A 13,495-nucleotide genomic window follows, 5' to 3' on the forward strand; every position below is an offset into this window, starting at 1 on the left:
ATAATCATTGCTGATCCTGTGGATAAACTTTCATTATGTTTTCCATGTACTGTTTACATTTATATCGCATTCTCTACTAAGAGGGAACTGATCAAAAGGAAGGGATTGTTCAGGATTAATTTCAACTGTGCCTCTTATGTTGCATACATAGGTGCTTACATGCGTGTGACCCTATACTTGACAGCACTTTGGAAATGAATCCATACATTTGTTAACACAATCATATTGCCAGATTTATACTATTCTTGTTTGTTTTTCTACTCAGCTAATAGGAATTCTGTCATGGTGGATTTGAGCTTCAGGTATGTGTCGGACATCCCAGTATGGATAAGAAGCAGGCAGTGGTTAAGATATTGAATGTCTGGAGCACAGGAGGCTTTCGAGGAAAGTTGTGTATCATTCAAATGTTGGGGACTTTGATGTTGTTATGGTGAGTAGAGCTCTAGTGGGCTTAATGTTGAGACTGAAGTTTGACAGGGGACACTATTAAATGCTAGGGGACTCCACATTGGTTTAAATATTGGCTGACAAATGTTATAATTTCCTTCTGTTTCTGGTTCTTTTAGTTACTAGATCCATTTTTTGAGATTGAACAATTAAATAAAATTTTCCCCCCAAAAACACATTATTTGTCTTTCAATGATCTAGAAACATGCCTTTTGTATTTGATTCTAAATTGTAATAAACCTTCATGGTTCCTACTTTGAATACTGTCTCGAGTGGATTTTCCTGATTGGATTTTATGTGTCCTCTGTGTAAATTATAAGTTAAATGTAGGGCTCTCGTCTGAAAAAGACTCTGACACATTCCCGATCAATCAATCGGCCCTTTAATGCTGTAAAGCACCAACAGGTTTACCAGAAACTTGTTTATGATATTTTACAGCATATGCTATGCTGAGCTCTTTAGAGCTCTCTACAGCTCTCTATAGGCAATGGCTGTAAGATCTTTGAAAGATGCAGCTGTGGTTTGGGAATATAGTTTGAAAGAACAAATGGCTGCTAATAGTAATGATAGCAATAGAGAGGTGACTATAGTGAATATCCCTTTTCTGTCTGCAGATACCATATTATTTATAAAGGGAACTGTGTTCTGAAGAAGGAGCCAGGAGCTCCTAAATGTTCCTGGTATAAAGCAATTTGAAATGTTAAAGCTTATGCATTAATAAAAAAAAAAAATGCATAACTATCGATGCTGTTGCTACATCTGCAATGTGACCACTGTTTATAGGGCGGGGGGGGGGAATTACAAGGGAGGTTTTTGAGAATATCCATCACAAGGTGATAGATATGTGCTCTGTCGGTGGAAAATGTAACAATGATTATGTGAATGACATGCTATCAACCTTATATGACCACTCTACATGACTGTATACGGTACTCAAAAATCGATAACATATATTTACAAAAAATAATGTGCATAGCAGAGCCAATAAAGTCACCTGAAGCTGTACTTGTGCTAGTGATTGTAGACATGTCAACTAAGGATAGAAGAAGACAACCAATAAATGCTAAAAGTATACACCAACTGGATGGTTTTGCTTCCATTTGGATGAAAATCTTCCTTGAAAACCAGATAAATGTTTGTTTTTCCTCTTAAAAAAAAAAAGCATAACATACTTAGGGGCCAATTATGATGTTGGTTGGAGTTGCCTCCGACCGACATCATTGCGGAATTGGGATTGACCGGCCTCTGGTCAGCAGCCCCGACCGTATAATTACGAGGCGACCGTACATGGTGCAGTTGCATATTCCCATTTCTCTATGGGGTCCTGTGCTGCAGCAATAAACCGGCCGTAGCATAAGCTTCCATAGGGAAATGGGAGATTGTGTTTCTTCCTGCACCGTGTGTGTGGCAGGCACTTCAGAGTGGCTGCCACACTGTGCAAGGATCAACAGCCCCCAACCGAAGGACGCAAGGAGAAGGGGCTGAGCTAAGTAACCCCAAATTCACTTTCTCACAGGCTTTCCATGTCAGAAAGCCCAACTTGGAAAACCTGTTGGAAATCGAGCATTGTAATCCCAAGGGCGTAAACACCGTCCATTGGGATTGCGGGCCGGTCTCTGACTGGCAAACTGGCTCCTTGAGCCCGTCAGAATCCAGCCAGAATGACCGGCTGGTTTCAATTCCTACTGCCTACATTGAAATTAGGTGGTCGAAATTGAAACCCACAATGTCGGGTGGAAAGCCTCCGCCCTGTGGTCAGAAGCTTTCCAACCGACATCGAAATAGTCCCCTAAATGTTTGGAAGGCTTTCTTTTTAACTATGTTTTGGACATACATTGTAAAAATGAGTTGTAGAAATACCTAAAGTTGAATGTAAAGTGTTAATTTCATGTCATATTGCCTCACGTTTGGTAAGGTAAACCTTCCATACCACATGCCACATTTTTACAAGCTGAATGGAGCTTTGATTGTGAGATGGAAGAAACTGGACAAAAAAAGCTAAATAAAATAGATTCAATTGAACAAATTGTATATATTTAAATGAGAATGTTAAACAGACATTATGTAACAGTAGGTTGTCCATGGAAAACATCATTTTAACTTCGCCAGCAGCCATTTGTCTTCTTGTTATGTTTTTAATGCCAAGGACTTGGATAGCACCCGTTTGTCAAAAGCTGGATAACAAGGCAAGATTAATGATCAATGCACGAGCCCACACGATTGAGATAACAACGTGGTTCTTCTAAGACAGTGTGAAAACAATATGAAAAGGAACTTTATAAAAATTAGGAAACGGACAGATAACAATCACAAATTTTACATATGGACAAAAAGTGTTTTTTATGTATTTAGAGAAACGAAATTCCTGTTTGGTTTAAATGAAGTGATTATGGGAAAGTGAGTTCTTGAAAGCAAAGAAGTGTGCGTTAGCGATTACGGCATTGGGTTGGCCGAAGATTCAATTAACTAGCCAATCGGGAGGTCAGAGTGACATGCTAAAAGTGTGAGGAATGGTGAGGTGAGTAACGGCCCGCTGAAATTCACAGACGGAGATAGATGTTTTTTTACGTTTCATGGAAGGTACGGAAAAGGTTTGGCAAGAATATTGTTGCTGGGGAAAGTCGAGTGCATGATGTAGTCATAAGTAAGCAGTAGGAGTAAATGTATGCATATGAACAAAAGAAATGGAGAATAGCAATAAATGAGGAAAGCAAACGACGTTTAAAGGATATGTAGGTTTTTGTAGTGAACTGACTAGCACTTGACAAAGGGAGTGAAACAGAGGGAAAGGAAATGAGGCGAGTAAACAACAAAATGCATCAGAGGTACACGGGCAGTTATTAGAGATGCATGAAACGTCTATGAGGTCTAAATAAGTATGTGATAAAACCAGGAGAATGATGTGGTCAACAGATTGGCACGGTATGCGCACATTAAGGTAACAGTGACTTTGCTAAAAAGAGGGGTTACGTTTGTGAAAAACGTTTGGAATATGAAGTAATACAACATGCTTTTTTAAATTGCATATGAACTTCAGATGTTAAATGATAGCCAATACATTAATCGTTAATCGTTGATTGTTTCTATTATTTATAGTGATCCCAGACGAAGGGCATTTGGCCCGAAATGCATTGGGTTTTTATTGAATAAACGCTGCCACAGATGAACTTGTGCTTCAGCCGTGTTCTTTCAAGAGGTCCGGGTGGACACAGGGGGAACATTAGAAAATATGAAAATGGCATTTTACACTCTACGTTTATATCTTGAAGATTTAAAAAAAATCTTTCTATTCATCCCATTGGATTTATGAAAAATGGTTAAAGTTGCCTTGGGTCTATTGAAGATAGACTGCTGTAATTCTCTCTATTTTGGAACACAAAAGCGTTTGCAGTCAAAGCTTCAGTTTGTGCAGAAGATGGCAACCCGCTAATTACTAAAATTTCCAAAATGTTGTCCCATATCACAGAGCATTAGGGATCTACACTGTCTGCCTGTCCAGTCTTCCAGTCTTGGGCAAAATGTAAGGCCTAATTTATCATACACAAGGCCCTCTGTGGTTCTGGCCCTCATTCTTTCAGAAGTCACTTAAGTGGCATACCCCTTGGCGTGACTTAAGATGATCCATCACCCAATTGGTGGTTAACCCCACGGTCAAGAATGCAAATTGGGGATGCAGACATTTTTTCCACTGGCCTGTAAGATGTGGAACACCATTCCATTCTCATTGAGGTCTCTAACAAGCAGGTTGTTCTTTAGAAAATCCTTAAAGATTTGGCTCTTTGTTTCTGTTGTCTATAGTATGTCTCTCGGTCTCTTGAATAGTGATAGCACTTATTAGCGCTAAGACGATTTGGCATTCACGCACTTTAGAAAAATATTACTTACTTACTTACTTACTAGAAGTCAGGTTGTACTTATAAACCCTGTGCAACAATGATCGTAGCTTGGCCCTGTTGGATTTGTAAATCTCAATTGGGAAGCCATCTGCACCTAGTGCGTTCCCAGTTTGCATGTTCCCAATCAACTTAGAAGTCTATTACCAGTTTTCAGGTCCCTAATCACCTTTGAATTCTCTTCCACAATGTTACTGCCCTCCAAGGTCTGGCAGGCTTCCAGAGTGAGGCAAGGAACATTGCACTTCCTCAACACAACCTAATTCAGTTGAAAACATGTCTACTTGGAGCCATTCTGCTGAAGGAAGAAAGAAGAAAATTATAGTGTTATGCCCACATGGAGCATGACACTTTTGACTGCATCATTGTAGTTATACCAGTCAAAGATTCCTTCTGTTACAAGTTAAATGAAAACTTCTCCAAAGACCTCTGAAGGAATGGGTTTGGTAACACCAAGTAATCTTTTCTGAGATATGTCATGTAATTATTTTTTTTTTATTAAGGTATGAACCTTGTGGCTTTCTGAACCCTTTCATTGTGGATCCTCTAAGAACTGCCTTTCAGGTGGCTCACAATGTATGATTGGACATCACCGAACCGACATTACTGGTTTGTGGTAAATAATTCTTCCCTTGTGATTTATACTACTAATTGTTTATCAATCAATGCTTCATTGGCTGTGAAATGTGGCTGAAGTCAAGGAGTAGCTCTCTAGAGGCCAGTGAAAGAATGTACACTGACCTGAAGTGTTAAGGAAAGAAAAAGTATTATATGTAAGATATGCGACTGGAAGGGAGAAAGCTCTGCAGCAATTGCCCTATAAGCTTTAAACATCAACACTCCACCATAACATTCCATTACATCATAGTAAGACCCAAACACCCACCCTTCAATATGCTAAAGGGCATGTTATCCAGGAGGAAAAAGCCATACTTTGATGAGTGCATGCTGTTACACATTGTCCCTTAAGAACCCCCTGTTATTCTTTGTTAAAAAAAGACTTCCTGGCAGGGGCGTAACACAGGCCCCCACACCCCCCAAGCGCCACAACAGAGGACTCCAGCGTGGAGAGCTAATGATTGTGTCTGGAGGGTGTCTCTTCACGTACCTTGCAGAGGGGCCCCCTCAAGTTTTGTTATGCCACTGCTTCCTGGAGCTTTCCAGAACTGGATCACCTGTAAATTACCCATTTCCACCCTCCAACCCTTCAATCTACTGCATTCTCTCAATGTTTTGGAGATGTTTTAAAGAAAGTGCGATGTTATGATTGTTAGCTTAAACTGATCCCAACCCTAGGCTTGTGTCCTGTGAGGAGAATGTGGGGAATACAAAGGTGTTGAAAATTAGTACGTTTTGGTGAACATTATCTGCGCCATCTTGCCTCTTCCCCTGATGCCACACTTTTTGTTGTGCGCACCCGCCATTTTAAGATGCCCCGATCAGAACGAACCCTTTTGCATGCCGCTGGCCCCTGACATAGCCCTTCGCCTTCACTAAGCCTGCACGCTGACCAACCCCCCCCCCCCTGCTTGCACCTGCCTTGAATCATAAACCCCCCTTCGGCGCTGCTCTGCCCCTGGCCCTCATCCTGTTCCCAGCGCGACACCTCCCTGCTTCCCTTTCAGGATCTCCGACCCTTAGATGCAAACCCCCCTTCTTCCCTGTGTGCCCGTTTTGTCTTCCCCGTTCCCAGGCCGACACCCAGCTCTGCCGATACCATTCCTTGCCCCTCCCCGTACAATAGAAAGCTTCCCCCATCAAAGGACCCCCGGGTTGATCAAAGCCCCCACTCCATGAGACCCGATCAAACCCCCCACATTCCGTGAATCGGCGGAATATCCAGCTGCGCGATATTCATCACCTGTTGTGACTAGGGTGGGGACTTCAACTGTAAATGTGTGTGGGAACGGGCCCAAAGGGGAGTTCCGGGAAATGTCTTTTCCGTACATCAAAGTATCGACGAGAATGTGTTACATGTAATAAAGAGATAAACTTGTGTATAAGAGGCCAGGCCTCAAGGATGCAGTTAGAGCACCTCAGAACGATACCTTCTGTCCGTTTCGTTGTGTTCTCCTCCGGAGAGAATAAAAACCTTGTTTCCTGCTTTCCAGTCTCCAGCGCCTGCCTCTTCATTGATTAAATAACTAGAGGGTCACAGAGGCAATACCGCCGGGCAAATATCGATTGTCCCCGACCCGAATCAGGTTTTTACAATTGGCGTCCCAAGCGTGGGGCCCATCAGCGACTCGTGGATCCAGTGGGAGAGGTCCCGACGACAGAGTGAACGACTGCAACGATCGGGAGAGCTCTTGCCCAATAGACCCTCGTCTGGCAGCCGATCATCCGAACTTCACTAGTTCCGAACAGACCTCTCTCGAGTGATCTACGGTCCTGACTGGGGACCATCAGGAGTGCCGTGAGAAATACGAGAAAAAGAGGACGATCGGGCGCTGGATTCGGAAGACAAGAAACTGTCCACATGGTCCGGGTAAGGTCGTGTAATCACGACAAGTTGCGAAATAATTGCTTGATTGTTTGATTGTTTAAAAAATACTAGTATTGCTCTTTTTATTTATTTGGAGATTCACTGTCTGCAAACGGAGAAACAACGGGCTCTCTCTTTGCAAGCAGTGGAGGATAGGTAGGGCAGTAGCCGTGCTTATTTTTTCTCCCCCACTCAATAATTACTTGAAACTGAACTGTTGTTCGCAAAACTATTGTTTCCTGGAGATTCCCTGTCTGCAAACAGGGAAGAGACCACCCTTTTTGCAGATAGTGAAAAGGGTAGGTAACGCAGACCTTTGCGGACCTACTCGTTCTCCCCATTGTTATTTATTGGTCTTTTTGTTATTTTTGATCCATGAGGTATTCACTGCCTGCAAACAACGTTGAATAGAAATATTCTGTACAGTCTTTGCACCTAGTGATAAGATAGGCAGTGCTGACTTTTTAGTCCCTCGTTACGAGCCGTCATGTCTGTCTTCTCCCCACTGATTAATAGCCTGTTTAGCCCGGACCGTGTATTAGAGGTGGACCATATAGCTCCACTAGAAGGCACCCCTAATAAGGACATGTTCATAAACTATGGATTAGTCACCATAGCCTATAATAAATTGTGGCACAGGTATACCGAAGATAGTCAAGACAAACAGTGGCCACTGGCAGGATCCTTTGACCTTGATAAAATAGAAACGTTAGAAATAGCCCTTCGAAATAATAAGACAACGCCGATTATGCTCGACAGTCTCGGTATGTGGCGCAGAGAGGCTATGCAACGACAGAGAAAAGACGAGGACAAACCAAGTAGAGAAATATACCGACAGGACAACCCCAGGACACCGCTACCCACAACTTATCCCCCGACACTATGCAAAAGACGACCAGACTTAGGGCAAAACCAATGCGCTTTTTGTAGGTATGTCGGACACTGGAAAGCCCAATGCCCGACTCTACTGAGCGTGAGTAAAGGCAAAGGGCCGACAAGAACGACAGACCGGCAGTACGAGAAAAAGCGCGAGACAAAGAAGAACCCGACTTACATAGACAGACCAGACAGAACCACCACGTTTGATTATGCCCGATGGCACAGATTTCGCCAGGACAATTTCAGCGGCATGCTCAAGTTCTCCTAGGTCGGGCAACGTCAAGACGGGAACCCAGCCTCGTTTCAAATTCACAGACGGAAAGAGATAATTATGACCAATAACTGTTTTATATTCGTCTTGAGTCTTTGTATGTCGTACTTGTACTGTCCCCCGTCTGAGTTTGTGTGTATGTAATGTACAAATCCGCGTCATCCCTCTACACGTGTTTCCGTGCTACACAACCTCTGTTAGCAGAAACTTAGCATAAAAGCAACCTGGAAAGAAAGAAATGGTAAAACAAAATCCGTAGACCATTAATGAACTTGAACTTTTAATTTAACACAACAAACAAGGAATAATAACGGTAAACTGTAGAAAATGAAAGTCAAACAGAACATTCGCCCCCCCCCCATTCTGGAACCTTCCAAAGTAGGGCAGGGTTACGGCTACGCCCAACCAACGGCAACCCATATAAGGCGGGCCCGGCCGCCAACTCTTGGTCAGGAAATCTTAACGTATGGGGGAGCCGGAGGAGAGGCAGGAGCCAGCAGCCTGGGCAGTTGTAGGTAGTCCCGCCACATGTCTCCTTGGCCAGCCGCAACGGGCCTGGATAGACTTAAGTGGCCCCGCCACATGTCCGGAGAAGAACGAGGCACCTCTTCCGTTTCTCTTCCGTGACAGCCGCAGCAGCTCTGGACGGCGGGATGTCCTGCACGTACCTCCACAACAATTTGTCCAAGTTGGGCTGGGAGGGAGAGGCGACGCGGACGAGCCTCTCCCACCTCCACCGATAGGAGGTTTCCCAGCCCCCGGCCCGACGCCGAACACCCCCCAGTCAGGCGATGGTGCCAATACTTCCACAGCACCGAACACACCATGGTGGCACCCCAGTACTTGCGCAGCACCGAACGTGCAATGGTGGCCATACTCCCACAGCACCGAGCACAGGACTTGGGGAACACCGGATGTGGAGAGACCTTCATGCGGGGCGATGAAAAGGAACGGCATGGAGTGCACCGGGAGAAGGAGACGATGCGAGCGAGTCTCCCTCGCCCCCCCCCAGGTGGGGGCATCACAGCTGCACCCCAGCTGAACGTCCCGCTTTCACACAACAGGGACCTCTTCCTTTCACTCCGAAGGATCTCTCCCACTCTTGCAAACTCGACGAGAGTGGCCCCTGTAGGGCCTCAAAATGGCGTCTGGGTCCGCTGGAAGGCGGGCCCCGGCCACTAGAGTAACTTTGACCAGCAATATAACTCGAACATTTGCCCCCTGGAGCACGAGCCCCCATCTCCGACAGCATCTCCGCAGCCTTGAAGATCCTACAAAGGTCCCCGGCGGAACCTTCGGCCTTTGCAGGCTTCCGGTAAGGGACGGCTGCCTTGATCGCCAACGAAACAAACATGACATTGCCACTCCTTCTGTTAGCATGAATTCTAGAACTGCCGAAAAGGACTCTGGTCCAAACTGCCAGTAATTGGAAACATTTCCCCCTGATGCTGCTTCCGGACTGAGCCGGCCCCGCCCAAAATGGCGCTGGTATCAATCGGAACTTACGAACACCTCGTGGTGTTCCTTCGCACTAATATAAACTTGATGTTCTGAGATTTTATATGATCCTTTGTACACTTGGCTAGAAAAGACAAGGAGAACTCACTCGACGAACAGTATGAAAGGATCCCCGTAGCAAATGTTGATTACAAATGTACAATGTGTTATATTTTTATATAACTGATGTAAACCTCATTTGCGACGTACACGTACGGTATGCATATAGGAAATCTGATTACAACCATTATGATTATGCTTCTAAATTATGAAAATAAATGCCCCCGAACCCCCAGCCAATTAATAGACGTTTTAGTTTCTTACAAATGAATGAGTAAAACTTTCCGATGTTTTTTTGCTGCAAACGACACCCCCCCCCACTGTACGCACTTTAGCCATTGCCACGACCGGCCAAATACGACCGCACCCTCATAATCCACATGCTGAAATGATTTTGCAAAATAAAGTTTCTTGAAACTATGGACGGGTATTGCATGCTTTATTTTTAAAAAATGTGGGATCGGTGGGAAAGTTCTTTTCTGTGCACCCTACTCTGCTCTCTCTTAAAGGTTAAAAGAAGATGGTTGCCCAGCCCTGGAGGACGGATCGGATCGACAACACGACACCCCGCCTTCAACGTACGCGACTGACCCATGAACTCTCGCGTAGAGGAAGACCTTGACTTCCAAGGAGGGGTAAAACGAACGGTGTAAATGAGGGAATGTAAAGGGAGGGTGAAATGAAATAATGTAAATGTTATAAAGTACAACGTTCCAAAGTATCAGGGAACGGAGCTGACCCAAGAACCGAAGAACCTTAGAACGCCACAGCGTTCAAAGAGGTTTAAGGATCCCGATAGTGAGATACGTCCCTTGACTAGATACCTCGCACTAGGCACCTCCGGTTTCCTTTTTACGTTTCCCCGCACACGACCTATATGGACTCACTACCCCCCTCGACTCCAGAAACCATATCCCCGGGGACCCTGCCCCGAGGAGGAAAGACGAGTAAGAGGTAAGTAAAGGACTTATGAATCCATGTATTTGAATATGTGCGAATGCTGTCTCCCCCACCCCCCCCCCCCCCTTTTTTCCTCCCTCTGCAGGTTACATCAGAGATTACAGCCGAGGTGTGGCGAAGATCTGAAGCCTTGCCATGTCTAATACACGAAGCGGACTAGCGCCGCAAGGTGGTGTCTAAGCACGCCTGCAAACTACTCACGTATCGAACAAACCCGTAAAATTAGCACAACCTGATAAAAAGTGATCACCCTTAAACCTGACCGGACGAATGAACCCATGTCACGTATGATGCGAAACTATGAGGGAATGTGTGTGTGCGACTGAGACGTTGACCCAACTGGTCGAAGGACCGAGAATGCGAGAAGTGCGACAAAATGGTACCTCCTTTCCTCTTTCCTTTTTCTCAAAGCACGTCCCCTCTACCCTGTCTAATGCTCAAACTGCATGATTACAAGATTCTAACGCAGACCCGTGAATGCCCTTTACTGTGTAATGCACTAAATAGCCTTTCTTGAATACACTGCCACCCTCTCTGTTGCACGTGTACTATTTAGCCTGCCGTTGCGCTCTCTCTCTCTCTCTCTCTCTCTCTCTCTCTCTCTCTCTCTCTCTCTCTCTCTCTCTCTCTCTCTCTCCCTCTATTTTTTGCACTCCCACTCTTCCGAGTGATTAGCCCCGAAATTGGCAGACTGCCACCCCTAGCACACCACCTAATTGGCTTCAAATACCGTCAGTATTTGCAAAAAAAAAAAAAAAACAAAAAAAAAAACTTGTCTTTAATACAATCACCCTGAGGCCGCGTCATTACCTCTCCTTTTCCGCTAGAAGTCAATGAACCGAGGTTGGACCGTAAGGGAAAGGACAGGTAAGACGACAGAGGTTCCCTAATCTGGCCCGAAATAAAGGGAACTACATGTCAACGGCTCCTATGGTATAAAACAAGGACCTCAGAATACGCGACCCTCCCCGCCCCGAATTGTCGCAATACCCAAACCGGAAAAATGATCACCCCTGTTACCTCCCCTGTATCAGACGCCCAAAAACTGGAATTATGAAACTACCCCTCATTTCCGGTTGTGAGAGATGGGTCGATTTATGCCCTTACCACAAGTTTCCTATGTCCCTGGTTGTTTCCCATAAAACCCCTGTCCTTCCTAATTAAGTAATCGGGCTGTAAAAGGTTACGTAGGATCCAGAATGATGTTTTACAAGGTTAACAGACTAGTCCAAGGTAAAGAAATCATCAAAATGAACCCCGTAGTAGTTGAAAAGCAGGATGCATCAATAGAAAAGAAATGTTTAGCCATGTTCGTCTCTCAGCAAAATACCTGTGTAGTAAATAATTGTAAAGGAAAGTCATAGTAAATCCAACAGGCCCGTCACCGGTCATTCATATGCCAGTTGTGAACACTAATATAACGGGCATTTTTCATTCTTTGCCTGGAGCTGGGAGAGAAATAGACTTTTTGATTATCTTCATCTGCAAATTCTCTAAAGACTGTCTTTTCAAACTTGTTTAAGGGTACTGCTGTTGGAGGAGAGAAGGACCGGATGTGGGAGCACGAGGCCTGACTGCAGACTAAGGAACACCTGCGACATTAGCCAAGGCGAGACCACGACAGAAAAGAGCTGCAGGACGAGGCACTGTTTTCGACAACATGAGAAGAAAGGGTCGACCTGATGCCCCTGCTCGATGTCCAGTGTCTGTCGACAAGTCCCCGCTCTCTGAATTCGGTCACACGCTCGCCTATTTGAAGTCTCTCGTTCCCCTAGTTTGTTCCTAATTTGGCCTTGCTCCATCCCCCTTTTTCCTCTGACCTACCCTATGGACTGTTTTGTACTCTCTTCTTCCATCTGAACTTTCTGACATCACCTCAAAGGACACAGGGCGAAAAGGACCTTTCCGCCCAGAAACGCGAGGAAAGGGTCGCGCCCTGCAACGCAGAACTTAGAACAGAGCTGGACTTGTAGCTCCACCGCCGGTGCTCAACAGCGCCAACGAAAGGCAACAAAGAATGATGAGAACTCGTTAAACTTCGAACATTTGACACCCCCAATCGCCGTCTCTGCTAGACCTCATTTCTCTCCCAGCCGCCATTGTATTGATCATGCTCCAATCCGAACCTGATATATGTAATAACCTACCAGTCCACGTTATGAAATGTACTTGCTGCTCTCGCTACAGAATCGTTTTTGTATTGCATTTCTATGACTTTCCTGCTGAACGAGTTTATCAAAGTTTATCAAATAGGTCCACCTCCTAAAAACTAGAAATCTCAAAATGTATTGTTTACAACTCTTTCATCTAGGGTTCCTACCATTTTCTTTCTCATGCCCACCACAGTAGAACCGAATAGAAAATGAACCAGCAAGATGTCTTGAATATGTTAAAGGGAGGACTGTTGAAAATTAGTACGTTTTGGTGAACATTATCTGCGCCATCTTGCCTCTTCCCCTGATGCCACACTTTTTGTTGTGCGCACCCGCCATTTTAAGATGCCCCGATCAGAACGAACCCTTTTGCATGCCGCTGGCCCCTGACATAGCCCTTCGCCTTCACTAAGCCTGCACGCTGACCAACCCCCCCCCCCCTGCTTGCACCTGCCTTGAATCATAAACCCCCCTTCGGCGCTGCTCTGCCCCTGGCCCTCATCCTGTTCCCAGCGCGACACCTCCCTGCTTCCCTTTCAGGATCTCCGACCCTTAGATGCAAACCCCCCTTCTTCCCTGTGTGCCCGTTTTGTCTTCCCCGTTCCCAGGCCGACACCCAGCTCTGCCGATACCATTCCTTGCCCCTCCCCGTACAATAGAAAGCTTCCCCCATCAAAGGACCCCCGGGTTGATCAAAGCCCCCACTCCATGAGACCCGATCAAACCCCCCACATTCCGTGAATCGGCGGAATATCCAGCTGCGCGATATTCATCACCTGTTGTGACTAGGGTGGGGACTTCAACTGTAAATGTGTGTGGGAACGGGCCCAAAGGGGAGTTCCGGGAAATG

General features: G+C 45.3%; 1 protein-coding gene across 1 annotated transcript in view; it reads right to left on the reverse strand.

The window, feature by feature from the left end:
* The window catches only part of LOC144821804 (ADP-ribosyl cyclase/cyclic ADP-ribose hydrolase 1-like), a 322,648-nt gene that overhangs the window by 78,608 nt on the left and 230,545 nt on the right, over nt 1-13,495 (reverse strand). The window lies entirely within an intron of this gene.

This window comes from Lissotriton helveticus, chromosome 2_2 (genome assembly GCF_964261635.1).
Source record: "Lissotriton helveticus chromosome 2_2, aLisHel1.1, whole genome shotgun sequence".
Taxonomy (NCBI): Eukaryota; Metazoa; Chordata; class Amphibia; order Caudata; family Salamandridae; genus Lissotriton; species Lissotriton helveticus.